The sequence below is a fragment of the Dendrobates tinctorius genome, unplaced genomic scaffold (assembly GCF_039654945.1).
Source record: "Dendrobates tinctorius isolate UK_male_01 unplaced genomic scaffold, ASM3965494v1 ptg000117l, whole genome shotgun sequence".
Taxonomy (NCBI): Eukaryota; Metazoa; Chordata; class Amphibia; order Anura; family Dendrobatidae; genus Dendrobates; species Dendrobates tinctorius.
Window position 1 is genome coordinate 11,041,873 of NW_027361785.1, and position 19,235 is coordinate 11,061,107.

General features: G+C 45.8%; 1 non-coding gene across 1 annotated transcript; it reads right to left on the bottom strand.

Moving 5' to 3' along the window:
• Window positions 1-408: 408 nt before the first annotated feature.
• LOC141101484 (U6 spliceosomal RNA) lies at window positions 409-510 on the bottom strand. The gene has a single exon (XR_012234982.1). It is a non-coding gene; the product is annotated as a U6 spliceosomal RNA (small nuclear RNA).
• Between the last annotated feature and the right edge of the window lie 18,725 nt (window positions 511-19,235).

A 19,235-nucleotide genomic window follows, 5' to 3' on the forward strand; every position in this document is an offset into this window, starting at 1 on the left:
TGAAAAACGATGATGTAAGTGGGCTAATATTCCTATCTGGGAATCCTTTCTTTCTCATATTTTAAGTGTGTCTCTAGTTAAACTACAATTGACAATAGTCAATGACTCCCCAGAACACCACGGCAGATGTCTTAAAGGGACATCCAAACCCTCCTGTTCCACCCCCACCCATTGTTTAGCATCAGCCCGAAAGTGCCAGTCTAGAATCCTAAGTAATGTAGCAGCCTGAAAATACCTCTTAAAATTGGGAAAACCAGCACCACCTATAGATTTAGGTCAAGAAAGGGTCTGTATGCTTATGCGAGGTTTGAGTTTACCCCATATGAATTTGGTTAAAGCTGATCGTAATTTACAGAAGAAACTATGAGGGGGGAAATCGGTATAGTTTGGAATATGTATAAGAAACGGAAAAATATGGATCGCTTCACGAATTTGCGGGTAATCCTTGCGCAGTGGCCATGCTAATCTTCTCTGTATCGTTCTGACAAGTGTGACCAACCTGTCAATCACTTTTCTAAGCGATGCTTCAAATCGCTTGGAAAGCGCAAGCATTCTGCAAGCTAAAAACGCTTGCAAAATGCTTGTGTTTTGCGGGAAAACACATGCGAATTCCGCATGCATTTTACCCGCTGCAGGGAGTTGCGGAAATGCTGTGGACATTTCCGCAGCATTTCTGCAATGTGGGAACTTAGCCTAAATGTGGCTTCCGTGGGAGCTGCATGCACCTGATCGGTGGGACTCTGGCCGTCAGACCCCACTGATCACATATTGATGACCTCTCCATAGGATAGGCGATCAATATCTAATTTCACCCCACTGTAAGAGGCCATACGTGCTTGTCACATGTATGCTTTTCTCACAATCACCATTTGGAAGCAATATATGACTTTTGCTACATCGTACCATAGAGCATTTGATGTATGCACTTGGTTTTATTTTAGGTTCACTATTACGGGTTGTGACAGAATTATTCTGGAGCCTTGGAAGTTGTAAACAAGATCCTCGCCAGCCATCCAGGCTTCTCCCCGACTCTCATTAAGAAAATGAGGCTCCAGCTCGCTCTGCAGGACGGGGACCAGACAGTGAAGACGGCTCTAAGGTTTAGTATGTTGCGCTCACACCACCAGCAGATCTTTACAGATATTGGCAATTGTGTGGGCTGCTGGCATTTCAGTTGCAAGGAAAACAGAGAAGACGCAATTATGGAAGTAAACGACTGATTCTGACAATATTCTGTAGCTTAACCTCTTTCTGACATATGATGTACTATCCCGTCCAGGTGACCCGGGCCCATATGGGGGGAGCGAGGCTGATCGCGGCTGGGTGTTAGCTGATTATCACAGCTGACACCCAGCTCTAAGTGCCAGGAGCGGTCACAGACTGCTCCCAGTGCTTTAACCCCCGACACACTCTGAGAGTAGGCAGAGGGGCTGTCAACTGTGACAGCCCCTCTACCTTTGGATCAGAGACCCCACGGCATGACGTGGGGTCCTGATCGCTGCCATGGAGACCCGATGTCACGACGACATCTGGGTCTCCACTGCTGAGAGACTTCCTGTCATGCACAGTGCATGTCAGGAAGTCTCTCAGATAAGTACATAGAAGCTGCAGAGCTGACAGCTTCTATAGCATGCAGATCTGCATGCTATAGAAGTGATCAGGCTGCACAAACTGAGTGTCCCATAGTGAGACAGGGTGTAAAACTAAGAATTAAATTTAAAAAAATTAAAATAATTGTAAAAATATGTACAAAAATAGCAAAATAAAATCAATATTTATTCAATAAATATTTAAATAAAAAAACTACATAATAAAAGTACACATATTTAGTATCACTGTGTCCATAACGACTCGCCATATAAAACTATCCCACTAGTTAACCCCTTTAGTGAACACCATTCAAAAGGCAAAAAAACAATGCTTTATCATCATACCACCGAACAAAAAGTGGAATAACACGCGATCAAAAAGACGAATATAAATAAATGTAGTACCGCTGAAAACGTCATCTTGTCCCGCAAAAAACAAGCCCCCATACAGCTCCATCACCGGGAAACTAAAAAAAAGTTATAGCCCTCAGAATAAAGCGATGCAAAAATAATTATTTTCTATGTAAAACAGTTTTTATTGTATGAAAGCGCCAAAACATAAAAAAAGGTATAAATGAGGTGTCGCTGTAATCGTACTGACCTGAAGAATAAAACTGCTTTATCAATGTTACTGCACGCGGAACGGTATTAACACCCCCCCCAAAATAAATTCATGAATTGCTGGTTTTTGTTCATTCTGCCCTCCTAAAAATTGTGATAAAAGCGATCAAGTGGTCATGTGGCCGAAAATGGTACTAATAAAAACGTCAACTTGTCCCGCAAAAAACAAGACCTCACATGAATCTGTGGGCCAAAATATGAAAAAATTATAGCTCTCAAAATATGGTGATGCAAAAACTATTTTTTGCAATAAAAGAGTCTTTAAGAGTATGTGCACATGTTGCGGATTTCCTGTGGATCCGCAGCGGATTTGCCCCTGCGGATCCGCTGCAGATCTGCAAGTGATTTACAGTACAATGTTATTCTATGGGGAAAAAAAACGCTGTGCACATGCTGCTGAAAAATCTGTGCGGAAACGCAGCGTTTTTTTTCCCACAGCATGTCAATTCTTTGTGCGGATTCTGCAGCGTTTTTACACCCATTCCATTCTAGGAATCCGCAGGTGTAAAAACACGTACAAAATCCGCAGGAAATCCGCATAAAAACGGGCGGATTGTGACCTGCGGATTCTGCCAAAAGATGCAGATTCCGCGTGGAAAATTCAGTACAGCAATCCGCTACATGTGCACATACCTTAAGTGTGTGACAGCTGCCAAACATGAAAACCCGCTATAAATAGTAAATCAAACCCTCCTTTATCACCCCCTTAGTTAGGGAAAAATAATAAAATAAAAAATGTATTTATTTTCATTTTCCAGTTAGGGTTGGGACTAAAGTTAGGGTTATGGTTGGGATTAGGGTTAGGGGTGTGTTAGGTTTGTGGTTAGGGTTGGGATTAGGGTTAGGGGTGTGTTGGGATTACAGTTGGCGTTAAGGGGGTTTTACAGCTAGCAATATCGCTAGCAATATCGCTAAAGCGCCACCGATTTTGTGACGCAGCAGCGATATCGCTATGTGTGATACTTACCTCCGACCGGCTCCCCCGCTGTCTGTCGCTGATCGCGCGAGATCAGGCAGCTTCATTTTTCGTCGGGCGCTTCCTGCTGGGCTTCCTGTGGCGCCGATAAGCGACGCGTGGACGCGGGCGGGAGGACGTCAGGATCGCCGTGTCGGAAAGGTAAGTAATGTCCACTGCTGCGTCGATACGTCGATACGTGTGGCAGCTCACTTGCGACCATTTAGAGATGCACCAGCAATCCTGACCGGGTCGTATCGTGGTCAGCATCGCTGGTGCATCGCTAAATGTAAAGGGGCCTTTAGAATTGGGGGGTTTCCACTGTTTAGGCACATCAGGGGCTCTCCAAACACGACATGGCATCCGATCTCAATTCCAGCCAATTTTACATTGAAAAATCAAACGGCTCTCCTTCCTTTCCAAGCTCTGCCGTGCACCCAAACAGCGGTTTACCTGCATATATGGGGTATCAGCCTCAGGACAAATTGTACAACAACTTTTGGGGTCCAATTTCTCCTGTTACCCTTGGTAAAATAAAACAAATTGGATCTGAAGTAAAATTTTTATGAAAAAAAGTTAAATGTTTATTTTTTTTTAATCATTCCAAAAATTCCTGTGAAGCACCTGAAGGGTTAATAAACCTCTTGAATGTGGTTTTGAGCACCTTCAGGGGTGCAGTTTTTAGAATGGTGTCACTTTTGTTTATTTTGTATCATATAGACCCCTCAAAGTGACTTCAAATGTGATGTGGCCCCTAAAAAAAATGGTGTTGTAAAAATGAGAAATCGCTGGTCAACTTCTAACCCTTATAACTTCCTAACAATAAAAAATAGGTTTCAAAATTGTGCTGATGTAAAGTAGACATGTGGGAAATGTTACTTATTAACTACACTCACTGGCCACTTTATTAGGTACACCATGCTAGTAACGGGTTGGACCCCCTTTTGCCTTCAGAACTGCCTCAATTCTTCGTGGCAGAGATTCAACAAGGTGCTGGAAGCATTCCTCAGAGATTTTGGACCATATTGACATGATGGCATCACACAGTTGGCGCAGATTTGTCGGCTGCACATCCCTGATGCGAATCTCCCGTTCCACCACATCCCAAAGATGCTCTATTGGATTGAGATCTGGTGACTGAGGAGGCCATTTGAGTACAGTGAACTCATTGTCATGTTCAAGAAACCAATCTGAGATGATTCGAGCTTTATGACATGGCGCATTATCCTGCTGAAAGTAGCCATCAGATGCCTGTTCTTAGCTGAGAGGAGTGGTACCCAGTGTGGTCTTCTGCTGCTGTAGCCCATCTGCCTCAAAGTTCGACGCACTGTGCATTCAGAGATGCTCTTCTGCCTACCTTGGTTGTAACGGGTGGCAATTTGAGTCACTGTTGCCTTTCTATCAGCTCGAACCAGTATGCCCATTCTCCTCTGACCTCTGGCATCAACAAGGCATTTCCGGCCACAGAACTGCCGCTCACTGGATTTTTTTTCTTTTTCGGACCATTCTCTGTAAACCCTAGAGATGGTTGTGCGTGAAAATCCCAGTAGATCAGCAGTTTCTGAAATACTCAGACCAGCCCTTCTGGCACCAACAATCTTGCCACGTTCAAAGGCACTCAAATCACCTTTCTTCCCCATACTGATGCTCGGTTTGAACTGCAGGAGATTGTCTTGACCATGTCTACATGCCTAAATGCACTGAGTTGCCGCCATGTGATTGGCTGATTAGAAATTAAGTCTTAACACACAGTTGGACAGGTGTACCTAATAAAGTGGCCAGTGAGTGTATTTTGTGTGACACATATCTCTCTTTTAAGGGCATGAAAATGCAAAGTTGGAAAATTGCGAAATTTTCGCCAAATTTCCGTTTTTTTTACTACTATCATGAAGTACGATATGTCATGAGAAAACAATGCTGAATCATTGGGAGGATCCATGGAAGCGTTTCAGAGTTATTACCTCATAAAAGGACAGTGGTCAGAATTGTAAAAATTGGCCTGTTCATTAACATGCAAACCATCCTTAGGGGTAAAGGGGTTAAACGTCATTTACAGAACCTGAGTTGCATATGAAACATTGCTATCCATTGTCACTGTCTACTTAGTGGCACTTACTCCTGTTAGTACTACATTTAAAGGGAATCTGTCACCCCTTTTTTGAGATATCATATAATGATATCATTCAATTGTGTGTCACATAAGGATTCTCTTAGTACTTTTGCTTCCCCCTGACCCCGCACCTTTCATGCATAAATACTTTTTTTTATATGGGTTCAGATGTATGTAAACTGCCGCTGTCCGGTCCGCTGGGCGGGGCTTATTCAACTGCTCCCCCCTCCCTGTCTTGCTCTACACAAGAAGAGCAAGACTGGGAGGGGGGGAGCAGGTGAATAAGCCCCGCCCAGCGGACCGGACAGCGGCAGTTTACATACATCTGAACCAATATAAACAAGGTACGGTATTTATGCATGAAAGGTCCATTGTCAGGGGGAAGCAAAAGTACTAAGAGAATCCTTATGTGACACACAATTGAATGATATCATTATATGATATCTCAAAAAAGGGGTGACAGATTCCCTTTAAAGCAGATTTCTCACCAGAATTCACAATGCAAACTGCATACATAATTTACATAATTATTAGATCTGAGACTGATGAGGCTAGTGTATATCTTTTGTAAATCTACTTCAGAATAGCTGTATAATCTTTCATGAAAGTTTTTTTTTTAATTCTTTATAAATTTTAAACCTACAGTGCAAGTAAACGCACAGCTTGACAGATCATAGAGAACATTGTCTCCTGCAGAAAAATAAGTTATACACGTGAGCTTGTACAAACAACTAGGAGAATGTAAAACAATAAACAAATTAAAAGAAACAAAACCAAGTAACTGGTGTATGCATAAGCTAACAGACGGCGTAGCTGTATCACATAGCTAAATATTTGTGATTGATATGTTATTACAACCAAACTTTCAATTCTAGAACAGATTTTGTGGCTGAAATCGTAGCTCAAGTAGACTATAGAGGGAGCCTTCAATATGCAAAGGATGCTTTCCCTCAAGGGAGCTAGACCACCAGGGCACCCAGGAGGACACTAATGATCCCTATCCTTTCCAGACCATTCACTCCAAGAACCCCAGATCCTAAGAAAACGGTCATGAGAGAAGGTCTCCCAACTCGAGAGCTCCTCCAGTCTATCAACCCATTCCCCTACGGTTGGCCTGTCGTTTCCATTTTAATGTAATTAGATGTTTTGCGGCTCCCTCCATTAAAGGTAGGAGTTCGTGTTTTTTGGGTTTAAAATTAGGTGTGGGGAGGGACAGAAGTACTTCTGAGGCAGTAAGTTCCGAATTTATCACCCGTAGGGTTTTCAAAACAAAGTATCCATAACTTTATACCAAAAATGTTGTAGTTTCTAACATGACCAAAGTTAATGTTCCTTGCGACGTCCCGCATCTCCAGCATAAAGGGGACGCGGCTAAGCCAAGGTGAAAGAGTTTTTCTGGGGTGTAGTACCACCGTGAAAGAATTTTGTATGAATTTTCCTGAAGCAGGACGCATCTAGAGAAGCCATGTGAGTTAGAGCATACTAAATGTCTTTCTTGTGGTGATAAGGTGATATTAAGTTCAACTTCCCAAGAATGGAGAAAAAGTTGGATAATATTTGATTTGGCTTTTAAAATATTATCATAAACTTTTGAAATAAGTTTCGGGATAGGCTGGTGTAGTTTCGTAAGTCCACTCAAAGACACTGGGGAGATGGAGTAGTCAACTTTTTGATCTGCTTCATATAATGTGACGCATGTAATTGTTGTAGATAATTAATTGGGCATTTTGTAGCTTCTAGGGGCCAAAAGTCGGAACAATGAATTTTGTCATTCAAAAGGTGAGAAATTGGCTTATTTGGTTGAGAAGTCCAGTGTCCATAGGGGTCTGTAAACTCCGGATTAAACAAGTATGGGATAAGAACCATTTAAAAAGTAACATGCAGGCGGGAGGTTTGGAATCAAAGACCATCTGATTAATAAGGTTGTAGAGAGGATCTCATCAAAGCTAATCTCCGAGAGAGAACATGTTGTCCATAGTAATTTTTTTGCTTTACCATTTAAAAATTGCATTTCAATATATGCTTGATCATCTTGATCTGCTAGGTGAGTAAGTTTTAATCATCTGGCCAAATGTATAGCCTGATAGTAAGAGAACAAGTCAGAGAGACCCAAACCTCCAGCCTGTCTCGGCAGTATCCGAGTCTTAAAAGGTAGTCGAGCCTTTTTAAACTTCCAAATTAATTTAGAAGTGGAGACTTTAAGTATGCGTATATCCTCCATGTCGGCTGAAATGTTAAGAGCTTTGGACTTGTCAAGACTTATTTTACAATTTGAGTAGGGATGGACGAATCTACTCGTTAGGACTCGTTACTCTGCGAGTAGTAGGGGACTTGCAGGAGTCGGTACTCTGCGAGTTTCCAAGCGATTACTCGCACAGTAACGAGTCCAATGCAAATCAATAGCAATCCTAGTTTTTTCAGAGTTTAAGGCTAAGTGCACACGTACCGGAACTCTCGCGGAAATTACCGCGAGAATTCCGGAATTCCATTCCGCGGGAAAATCGCATTTTAAATTCCCGCGATTTTCCCGTGGAAAAACTAGCATTTTGCAAGCGTAATTAGCTTGCAAAATGCTAGCGTTTTCCAAGCGATCTGTAGCATCGCTTGGAGAACTGATTGACAGGTTGGTCACACTCGTCAAACATAGTGTTTGACAAGTGTGACCAACTTTTTACTACTGAGGCTGCCTATGCAGCATCAGTAGTTAAAGATAAAATGTAAAAAAAAATAAAAAATGGTGTTATTCTTACCTTCCGACGTCCCGCGCAGCCTTCCCGCCTCTCCACGCATCCGTTCCCAGTAATCCTGTGCGAAAATGCCCGCGATGACGTCCGTTCTCGCGGGATCCCGATGTCTCGCGGTAATTCGCGATGACGTCGCGCGAATGACCGCGAGACTTCGCGATCCCGCGAGAACGGACGCCATCGCGGGCATTTTCGCAAAGGACTACTGGGAACGAGAGCGTGAAGAGAAGCGGGAAGGCTGCGCGGGATGTCGGAGGGTGAGAATAACAATATTTTTTATTTTTAAATTCTATTTTTTACAGGGATATGGTACCCAAAGCCCGGAGGACAGTCTCCTCCTCTCCTCCGGACCGTGGGTACCATCCGCAATTGTTCTGCTTACTTTCCGCATGGTGTGCACAGCCACATGCGGGAAGTAAGTGGAACAATGCATTCCTAAAGAGTAAAAAAAATGGCAGCACAGGAATCGCTGCAATACTCGCATCCCCATTCATTAACATTGGACTCGCTAGACTTGCAACGAATAGCGAGTTTCCGAGTCGGACTCGTTAGAGTCTAGCGATTCCGAGTATTTCAGGATTCTCCCATCCCTAAATTTGAGAGTTCCCCAAATAGAGAAAAAATCTCCAACAGCTTTGGTATGGCAGTCCCCGGGTTGGAGATCAACAGCAAGAGATCGTCCGCAAAAGCGTCAGCCTTCACCTCCAACTGATAGATCTTAATTCCCTTAATGTCTTTATTTTGTCTAATAGCTTGTATCAGTTTCTCCATAACCAGTACAAACATGAAAGATGAGAGAGGGCACCCTGCCTAGTACCGTTGCAAACCTTAAAGCGCTCCGATAGGCAGGGCCGTATTTAGAGTTTATGATGCTCTAGGCACTTTTAGTGCTGCCTCCCCCATTGGTGAGTATGACTAATGCAGACACTGTTGGCAGAGACTTAGGCTACGTTCACATCAGTGATTTTTGCCATTCGCGGCAGATCCGGCAGTTTTTCCGCATCTGCCACCTAACAGATCACTTACGGCAACACTGCATTCGGCCTCATTCATTCCCTATGGGACTTGCAGACATGTGCGGCACTTGCGGTTTTGCCGCGATCCGGCAAATGCGGTACTTGCAGCAACAGAAAAAAAAAAAACTCTGCTAGCAGTGCAGTATTTTTTAGTCTCACCGCAAGTGCAAAACCGCAAGTGCCACACATGTCCACAAGTCCCATAGGGAATGAATGAGGCCAAACGCAGTGTTGCCGTAAGTGATCCGTTATGCGGCAGATGTGGAAAAGCTGCCAGATCTGCCGAGAATGGCGAAAATCACTGATGTGAAAGTAGCCTTAGCAAACCTTTCCATTAGTTGTCATGTGAGATTCTGTGGTGAATCTCATACACAGAACAGGGTCAGTTGATTCTGCCATGGTTGCAAGGTTTGGCTGACAGATTTTTAAAGGGAACCTGTCAGTCGATTCATACCACCAAAACCACGGGCGGCATCACTTAGACTGCAAACAGGTAAGGTTATGTCTGGAATGCTCTGATGTTTCAGAGAGAATAGTTTGAAGAGTAGGATGGGTAATTTAGTGAGAGAACTGACTAATCTGGTGCTATCGTCTGTGGGCTTCTCGCTACATGTCTCTAGATGATTATCAGGTATCTCTACAGTGTGTTCATAGGAAGAGACCTGTCTATACACTAAAGACAAGTGTGGGAAGAAGTCCTCTGGCGGCATCGCTGGACTAGTCACATCTCTCCCTTTGGTCCATGGTTGAGTTTCAAACTGTGCTTCAATTATGCAGTCAGGCTCTGTGATCCAAGCTGTCCATGGTGTGAGCAGCAAGAACTATGTGGCTGCAGCACAGGGTGACAGGAGGGAGGTGTGGGGCTGCAGTACAGAGTGACAGGAGGGAGGTGTGGGGCTGCAGTACAGAGTGACAGGAGGGAGGTGTGGGGCTGCAGTACAGAGTGACAGGAGGGAGGTGTGTGGCTGCAGTACAGAGTGACAGGAGGGAGGTGTGGGGCTGCAGTACAGAGTGACAGGAGGGAGGTGTGGGGCTGCAGTACAGAGTGACAGGAGGGAGGTGTGGGGCTGCAGTACAGAGTGACAGGAGGGAGGTGTGTGGCTGCAGCAAAGGGTGACAGGAGGGAGGTGTGTGGCTGCAGTACAGAGTGACAGGAGGGAGGTGTGGGGCTGCAGCACAGGGTGACAGGAGGGAGGTGTGTGGCTGCAGTACAGAGTGACAGGAGGGAGGTGTGTGGCTGCAGTACAGAGTGACAGGAGGGAGGTGTGGGGCTGCAGCACAGGGTGACAGGAGGGAGGTGTGGGGCTGCAGTACAGAGTGACAGGAGGGAGATGTGGGGCTGCAGTACAGAGTGACAGGAGGGAGGTGTGTGGCTGCAGTACAGAGTGACAGGAGGGAGGTGTGGGGCTGCAGTACAGAGTGACAGGAGGGAGGTGTGGGGCTGCAGTACAGAGTGACAGGAGGGAGGTGTGGGGCTGCAGTACAGAGTGACAGGAGGGAGGTGTGGGGCTGCAGTACAGAGTGACAGGAGGGAGGTGTGTGGCTGCAGCAAAGGGTGACAGGAGGGAGGTGTGTGGCTGCAGTACAGAGTGACAGGAGGGAGGTGTGGGGCTGCAGTACAGAGTGACAGGAGGGAGGTGTGTGGCTGCAGTACAGAGTGACAGGAGGGAGGTGTGGGGCTGCAGCACAGGGTGACAGGAGGGAGGTGTGGGGCTGCAGTACAGAGTGACAGGAGGGAGGTGTGGGGCTGCAGTACAGAGTGACAGGAGGGAGGTGTGGGGCTGCAGCACAGGGTGACAGGAGGGAGGTGTGGGGCTGCAGTACAGAGTGACAGGAGGGAGGTGTGGGGCTGCAGCACAGGGTGACAGGAGGGAGGTGTGGGGCTGCAGTACAGAGTGACAGGAGGGAGGTGTGGGGCTGCTGCACAGGGTGACAGGAGGGAGGTGTGGGGCTGCAGCAAAGGGTGACAGGAGGGAGATGTGGGGCTGCAGCACAGGGTGACAGGAGGGAGGTGTGGGGCTGCAGCACAGAGTGACAGGAGGGAGGTGTGGGGCTGCAGCACAGGGTGACAGGAGGGAGGTGTGGGGCTGCAGTACAGAGTGACAGGAGGGAGGTGTGTGGCTGCTGCACAGGGTGACAGGAGGGAGGTGTGGGGCTGCAGCAAAGGGTGACAGGAGGGAGATGTGGGGCTGCAGCACAGGGTGACAGGAGGAAGGTGTGGGGCTGCTGCACAGGGTGACAGGAGGGAGGTGTGGGGCTGCAGCACAGGGTGTCAGGAGGGAGGTGTGTGGCTGCAGCAAAGGGTGACAGGAGGGAGGTGTGTGGCTGCAGCAAAGGGTGACAGGAGGGAGGTGTGGGACTGCAGCACAGGGTGACAGGAGGGAGATGTGGGGCTGCAGTACAGAGTGACAGGAGGGAGGTGTGGGTCTGCAGCACAAAGTGATAGGAGGGAAGTGTGGGGCTGCAGCACAGGGTGACAGAAGGGAGGTGTGGGGCTGCAGCACTGGGTGACAGGAGGGAGGTGTGGGCTGCAGCACAGGGTGACAGGAGGAAGGTGTGAGCTGCAGCAGAGGGTGACAGGAGGGAGGTGTGGAACAGCAGCATAGGGTGACAGGAGGCAGGTGTGGGACTGCAGCACAGGGTGACAGGAGGGAGGTGTGGAGAAGCAGCACAGGGTGACAGGAGGCAGGTGTGGGGCTGCAGTACAGTGTGACAGGAGGGAGGTGTGGCACCACAGCACAGGGTGACAGGAGGGAGGTGTGGAGCCGCAGCACAGTGTGACAGGAGGGAGGTGTGGGGCTGCAGTACAGGGTGATAGGAGGCAGGTGTGGGGCTGCAGCACAGGGGTATTCTCTCTCTGGCTCGACCCATACTTCCCTCAGTGGTGACTGGGGCAGTGCAGATGGCGGCGGGTGGCAGACATTGTGGTGGGCGGGCACCGTGTGACTGGCGGTGGTGGAGGAGGATGCACGGTGCTGTCTCACCTGCCTCCTCTCATGCTCCGACGCCGCGCTCCCCTTCGATCTCTGGCAGATCCACTCTGGGATCAGCTATGGTGAGAAATGCCCCAGAGTCACAAAAACCAAGAACTTTCCAACTGTCCAGCCCGACCTCCTGTAAGTGATTTCCTTGAGGATTAAAGGAACTGATGGCTGTGGCCCGTACCCCATAAACCCCTAATGGTGGAACCTAAGTTTCTAAGCCATTAGGCAAGTCAATTTGGAGGGGTGGCACCTCTTCCTGCATTGTATTTGGCTGTAAATAATTGATAGGCCGATTTGGTGTAGGGTCACTCCTCAATTGACCCTGAGGACAGGTGTCTTGCAGATGCCCAGGCTGCCCACATCGGTAACATCTGCGCTGTATTGCGCTACTTCCCACTTGTACTCTGGGGACGGAGGTAAGGGAACCTGGAGGCTGAAATCCATATGAAGGTGCAGGAGGTGGTTGTTGGGTTTGAGAATGATTTCTCCACTTGATAGCTGGGCATGTGGCTTGCAGATGCCCGGAATGCCCACATCCATAACACTTGCATTCTACAATTTTTCCTCCACGTCGTATTCCCAAAGATGAGGCCAGAGTAATGGGAGGCACATTCACACGGGGTTCGCCATGACTTTGTAATCTAGTGGGACGGTGAACATTAGAGGCCGAAGGTCAAGGGGCCGCCAGCATTGGGAACCTGGGCACCTGGTAGGTTTTTTCTCACCGATTAGTAGTTTTTTCCACTGAGGCTTGATGGTGAGTGCCTCATCAGCTAGAGCAGCAGCTCGTTCCACTGTCACTGGTTTCCTCTCACGCACCCACTCCCGGATCTCAGCAGGGCTTTTGGTGTAGAACTGTTCTTTTAGGTGACCTATTCCAAGTTAAGGCCCCATCTCCCTCCAGCCAGCGGTGACATACTGTACTTGTTTGAGCCTGTGGGCATACATCTTGAAAGACACTTCCCCCTCACAGGCTAAGGAGCGGAACTGCACTCTGTAAGTGTCTGGAGTTACAGCATAATGTTCCGAGATGGTCTCTTTAATATTCCCATAATCGCAGTTCCACCGAGGGTCCATAGTTCTATAGGCTTCGGCAGCTCCATCCTCTAAGAGCCCCACCAGATGTCTGACTCGTGCCCTTTCTGTGACTTCCATTAATCGACATTGATGTTCGAAGTCTTGGAAGAAGCCCTCAATGTCGCCTGCAGCCTCATTAAACAGCTTGAAGTCCTTGCAGGACACTCTGGGGAAGTCTGTCATAGTGGAGACTGTGGATACAGTCTGTCTGGGGCTTCCAGTTGCTTCCACAGCAACCTGTCTCTCTGGCAATTCCCTCTCTTGAGCTCTATGAATCGCCCCCCTCTTATTGTCTGTGGTGGCCTCATCCCCAAGCAATGCCATCTCCTCCTCATACCACACAACCCACTGTTTTTTTGGGGTATTTACCCAGCGTCGGACTGGAGCACCTTGTCCCCCAGAGAAAATCATTCTTAGGGCCCACTATGTAGCTACATAGAAATAAATACAAGACCATCAATTGTGCAGTAAAACACGCTAATATCAGGGTATAATATAAGGTAGTGCATGTCTTAGTTATGAAGCAGGGGTTGGGATAGCCCCCTTATAGAATACAAAGTAGCCCCCCCTCATAGAATATAATGTAGACCCCTCATAGAATATAAAGTAGCCCCCTCATAGAATATAATGTAGCCTCCCTCATGGGATATAATGCAGCCCCCTCAAAGGGTATTATGCAGCCCCCACAAAATATAATGTAGCCCTCTCAGAGTATAATGTAACCCCCGTATAAGGTATAATTCAACCCCCCCATAGAATATAATGTAGCCCCCTCATAGGGTATAATGTAGCCCCCTAAAAGAATATAAAAAGCCCCCTCATATAGTATAATGCAGCCCCCCACAGAATATAATGTAGCCCCCTCAAAGTATAATGCAACCCCCTCATAAGGTATAATGCAGCCCCTCATAGAATATACTGTAGCCCCCTCATAGGGCATAATGCAGCCCCCCTCATATAGTATAATGTAGCCCCCTGAGAGAATAATGCAGCCCCCCACTCAATATAATGCATCCCCCTCATAAAGTATAATGCAGCCTCCTCATAGGGTATAGCACAGCCCCCTCATATAGTATAATGCAGCCCCCCTCATAGGGTATTATGCAGCCCTCCTCATAGGGTATAATGCAGCCCCCCTAATAGGGTATAATGCAGCCCCCCCACAGAAAATAATGCAGCCCCCCTGAAAGGGTATAATGCAGCCCCCCTCATAGGGTATAATGCTTCCCCACATGGAATATAATGTAGCTGCCCCACCCATAGAATATAACCCATCCCCGCAGTCCTACAGTCTTATGGCCACCAGAACTCACTCACTGACTCACTCACAAAAAACTTTATCACTCCACGTCACACAGTGCAGATACAGAATAATATCTACATCCAGGCACTTACCACTGACGTCTCATCTGATTAGAGTCATTTTCTCCTGTTTCTTCTCTATATGGTCAGACCTTCATGTCGATATCTCCCAGCCATGACTTGTCTTGTCAAAATGATCTTCACAGTCCTGAAAATAACATGGTCACATACATTGTATACATACATGTGTCTCTCCCAGAATACAGATATGTACCCCACTATTAATGTACTATTAGCCACGCACACCATTAAAAATATAAAATGATTAGCAGCACTGTGCCCCCCATTACCTATAGTCTCTGACTGCCTCTAATATAAATTATTCAGTCTGTGACTCTCCCCAATTACCTGTAAGGCTATGTGCGCACGGAATATTTGCAAGGTTTTACAGTACAGGAAAAGTGAAAGAGATCACTGGAGTCTCATGCACATGCTGCTTATTTTTTCCTTGCAGATTTGCAGCAGATTAAAATCTGCATAATGTCAGTTCTTACAGTGCATTTTACCCGTACTAATGGGGAAAAATACGTAACAAAAGCATGGCAAAAAATGTGGAAAAAAGATAAATCTATTTTACTCAACTTTCCTCCTGCCAACTCATTAGGACATGCAGCAGAATTTTCTCCTGCAAATCCTGAACATGTGCACATAGCCTTAATCCCTGTCCTGTGTCCTGAACATTCATCATAAGGCCTTGATAGCATAAAAATTAATTTGGGGTGGGAGAAGACGCTATCAGATACTCAGAAAGCTCCGCCACCTCCCAATTCATTACAAGTCCCTGACAGCGTCTTCTCCCACCTTTCAGTTCATTATAAAGGGTCCTATGCACCTTATCGCCTCCTCTCCCAATCCCCCAAAAATTTTAAGTCCCCAATAGCATCACAATGAATTGTGAGATGGGGAGGACGCTATCAGGAGCTTAGCACCCATCACCACCACCAATTCATTTTATATCAATATCTAACGTCTTCCTCCACCTCTCCCTATTCCTAAGTCTATTATAAGTCTCCCTTCCTCACATCCCAATCCCCCATATCCCTCATTGTCCTCCTCCCCCCGCATCCCATCATTGCCCTCTCCCCCACCTCCATCATTGCCCTCTCCACCACCTCCATCAATACCTTCCTCACCACCCCATCATTGCCCTCTCCACCACCTCTATCATTGCCCTCTTCACCACCCCAATCATTGCCCTCCGCCTCCACCCCCATCATTGTCCTCATCACCACCTCCATCATTGCCTACTCACCACCACCCCTATCACTGCCTTAACACCACCTCCATAGTTGCTTTCTCCCCATCACCCCCATTATTGCCCATTTCACCACCTCTATCATTTCCTCCTCCCCCACCACCACCATTATTGTCCTTTCCACCACAACCGTATTTGTCCTTTCCACCACAACCCCATCATTGCCCTTTCCACTACCTCTATCATTGCCTTCCCCCCACCACCCCATTATTGCCTTCTCCCCAACACTCCCATCATTGCCCTTTCCATCTCCTCTATCATTGCTTTCTCCCCCACCACCCCCATCATTGCCCATTCCAACACCTCCATCATGGCCTTCCCCCACCACCATCATTGCCTTCTCCCCCCGCCACCCCATCATTGCCATTTCCACCACCTCCATCATTGCCTTCTCCACCACCACTCCATCATTGCCCTTTCCACTACCTATATCATTGCTTTTTCCCCTACCACCCACATTATTGCCCATTCCACCACTTCCATCATTGCCTCCTTCCCCACCACCCCCATTGTCCTTTCCACCACCACAAACATTGCCTTCTCCCCCACTACTCCCATCACTGCTCTCTCCATCACCCACATAATTGACCTCTCCAACACACACACAGCACCAGTCTCACACACACTGCAACACACCACACACACACACGCAGACAGACACAGCACCACTCACCTCTCCGCACTCCTCGGAGCCGCAGCACATCCGGGTAGCATCTTCATCACCATCAGCTTTCTCTCTGAAATAGCCGCACTCTGCCATTTACTCCTGTATGCAGCGGAGCTGCAGGCATCCCTCCCTGCCCGTCAATTGCACTCAGTGTTAGCTGCCCTGCAGGGGCCCTCCTCCGGGACCCCGTTGTAGCTGCACCGGCTTTACATGCAGTATGTCCACCACTGCTGGCAGTGTTAGCCTCATCCTGTGGCTAACACTGCCCGCTATTAAAGTGAAATCAATTTTCACTCCTCTTCATGCTCATGGAGGCAAGGGGAAGCGTTAATATTCATTTCTCTTTAGCAGTGGGGACAGGCTGCTGTCTCCAGCTGCTGCTCCGCTGGCACTGGGCGGGCCCCCCTGACTCAGGAGCCCCATAGCAGCTGGGTGTGCTGCTATTAGTGACACATCACTGGCTGGGAACCCCTGGAGCAGCGAGGGCCCTAGGCAGCTGCCGGCTATTATGCCATCAGGTGTAAATGCCTGGGCCCACCAGAGAATCTTCCAGTTCCCAGGTGGGCCAGTCTGATCCTGACTGGAATCATTTACAAGAAGAACGTACCGGTAATTAATATGCTTATATTTAAAATAAATGCATCCATATGTACACTTTATAGTAAGATATTAAATTATGCTTTAATCTTGTTCTGACATGTATACATTTCATACTCTACTTTATAGATCAATATGAGAATTTAGAAGAAATTTGGTCTAATTTATGTAATATATGTCACACAAGCCATACTCACGTCTTCAGACTCCCTAGCATTGGCCACACTGTAGTCACATGACCAATCAAGCTAATGATAACCTGATTTTTGCACAAATTTTTCTAATTTGGAAAACCTCTTTAATTATTAAGGTTTTTTTTTGTAGTACGGTGATTATAATCCACGCATTCACCAGCCTGGATTTTTATCTCAAGAAATATTACCAAAAAGAGTGAATATTAACTATCACACTGACTTATACTGGACTAAAGACATGCACATAATAGTACTTTTATTTGAGCATCAATCAAGCAAATGACTAGTAGTAACCATATAGTGTATCAAATTAGCTCCATATATAAGAAGCCACATAGTGAATGTAGATAACACACACCACAGTTTCTTTCTTCCTCCAAAAAAGGTAAATTAAGAACTTCGACCCCTTATTAAACCAAGTTATCTTTCTAAATGTAAGTAATTACACACATTTATATAACATGGAGATTAGTGATAGAAATCTGGTAATATTCCTAGTGGTATAGTGGTCTGAAGTAGATTAGGGTTCCTCGTTTTTTTTTTTAACAGTTATTGGTTAACATATAATATTCCTGAGTTTAAGATTAACACACTGGCGCCAGTCCACTTGGAGAGAGAAGGAAGGTCCACTATTCCCAGATGCAGCTGGTGAATAACAGGCTCTGTGCTGGTGCCTGTTTAAAAGAGCTAAAGCTGATAAAAAAGAAATACACCGCGCTATACTGGGAAATGAAAAAATAATATAACTGAGTACTCACTTGCTGGTGTGTGAAAAAATCAAGTGGTGGTGGATGTATAGCAGTATCCTGAGACTATTCACCTTTTTATAGATGTATATTGCCTTGCAGTTGGATGCCAAAACTGCTGAGTAGATAATATAGGGTTAAATGGGGGTGAGCCCGTTAGTGTGTTTCAGAGAAAAAAAAAATGAACTAATCTTGATTTACTCACTTGAGTATGTCAGAACCATATAAAATACATGCTGTAAATGTAGCCTTTGCTAGGTATTAAGATTGGAATGTTGCAGCCTGCCTCTGATGTAAAAAAAAAATATAATAGTTGAAAAATAAAATGAAACACCAAAAAAGAGGGGGATAAATAGATGTTTGGGATGATAACTGAATGCTGACCTTACTGCATGCCAATTTCAACAGGCAAGGTCAGAATGATTAATCCTGTGATGACTAATTACCATTTTATTCGGATTCCTATGACCCACATGCCCACATAGACAGCTTTGGAGGGTCGATCCTGCTGACAGATTCCCTTTAAGATATCATTTAAGATATCCTTTCTTGCCAGTACAGGAAGACAATATAAACTCCACATTAGTACAATATTGTGACATCTTATCTGGCATTGGGCACTTATACAACAGTTCTATACTACATTATGTACAAAACGAAATATAAATTATCCTGTGTACAGCATATACTAATAAGGATGGAAAAGTTTTTTTAGGTTTTCCAACAATATCAGATGACATAAATGTGGCAGGACAAAATAACTGCATGGTACGCAGAGCACAGAGCCCATTTTTGGAGTTTTGTGTGAAATGATCAATGTTTTGCTTTTTGCTTCATTCTCTTTTGTGTTTTTTCATTTAAGACAAATTAAATGAAGATAGTAATACCAAAGAATTTGTGTTTGCAATCATTTTCAGGAAGAAGCTGAGTATTATCTGACAGAATTGCAGGGGTGTCAATACTTTTGGCCACAACTGTATAAGTCTATGGGATCGGATATAATAGACTGATAAAACTTGAAATAATCCAATATAATGGTGAAGTCTTTTATCACATGTCTTCTGTCTTATTCTATAGAATTATTGATACATGGATCGACTAATAACATATTAAGTTGATATACTGTATGAACCATAATTACTTGATTTGTCCCTCTGTTTTGTCTGTGATCTTTTAGAGATGAAGCAGAGATGAATAACTTACAAATTGCACAAGACCTGGATATGTATGGCATGAACTACTTTCCAATATCAGTGAGTGAATTATTATTTTTTTTAAATTCGTTTATTAAACAACAACAAACAGATGTACACATTTT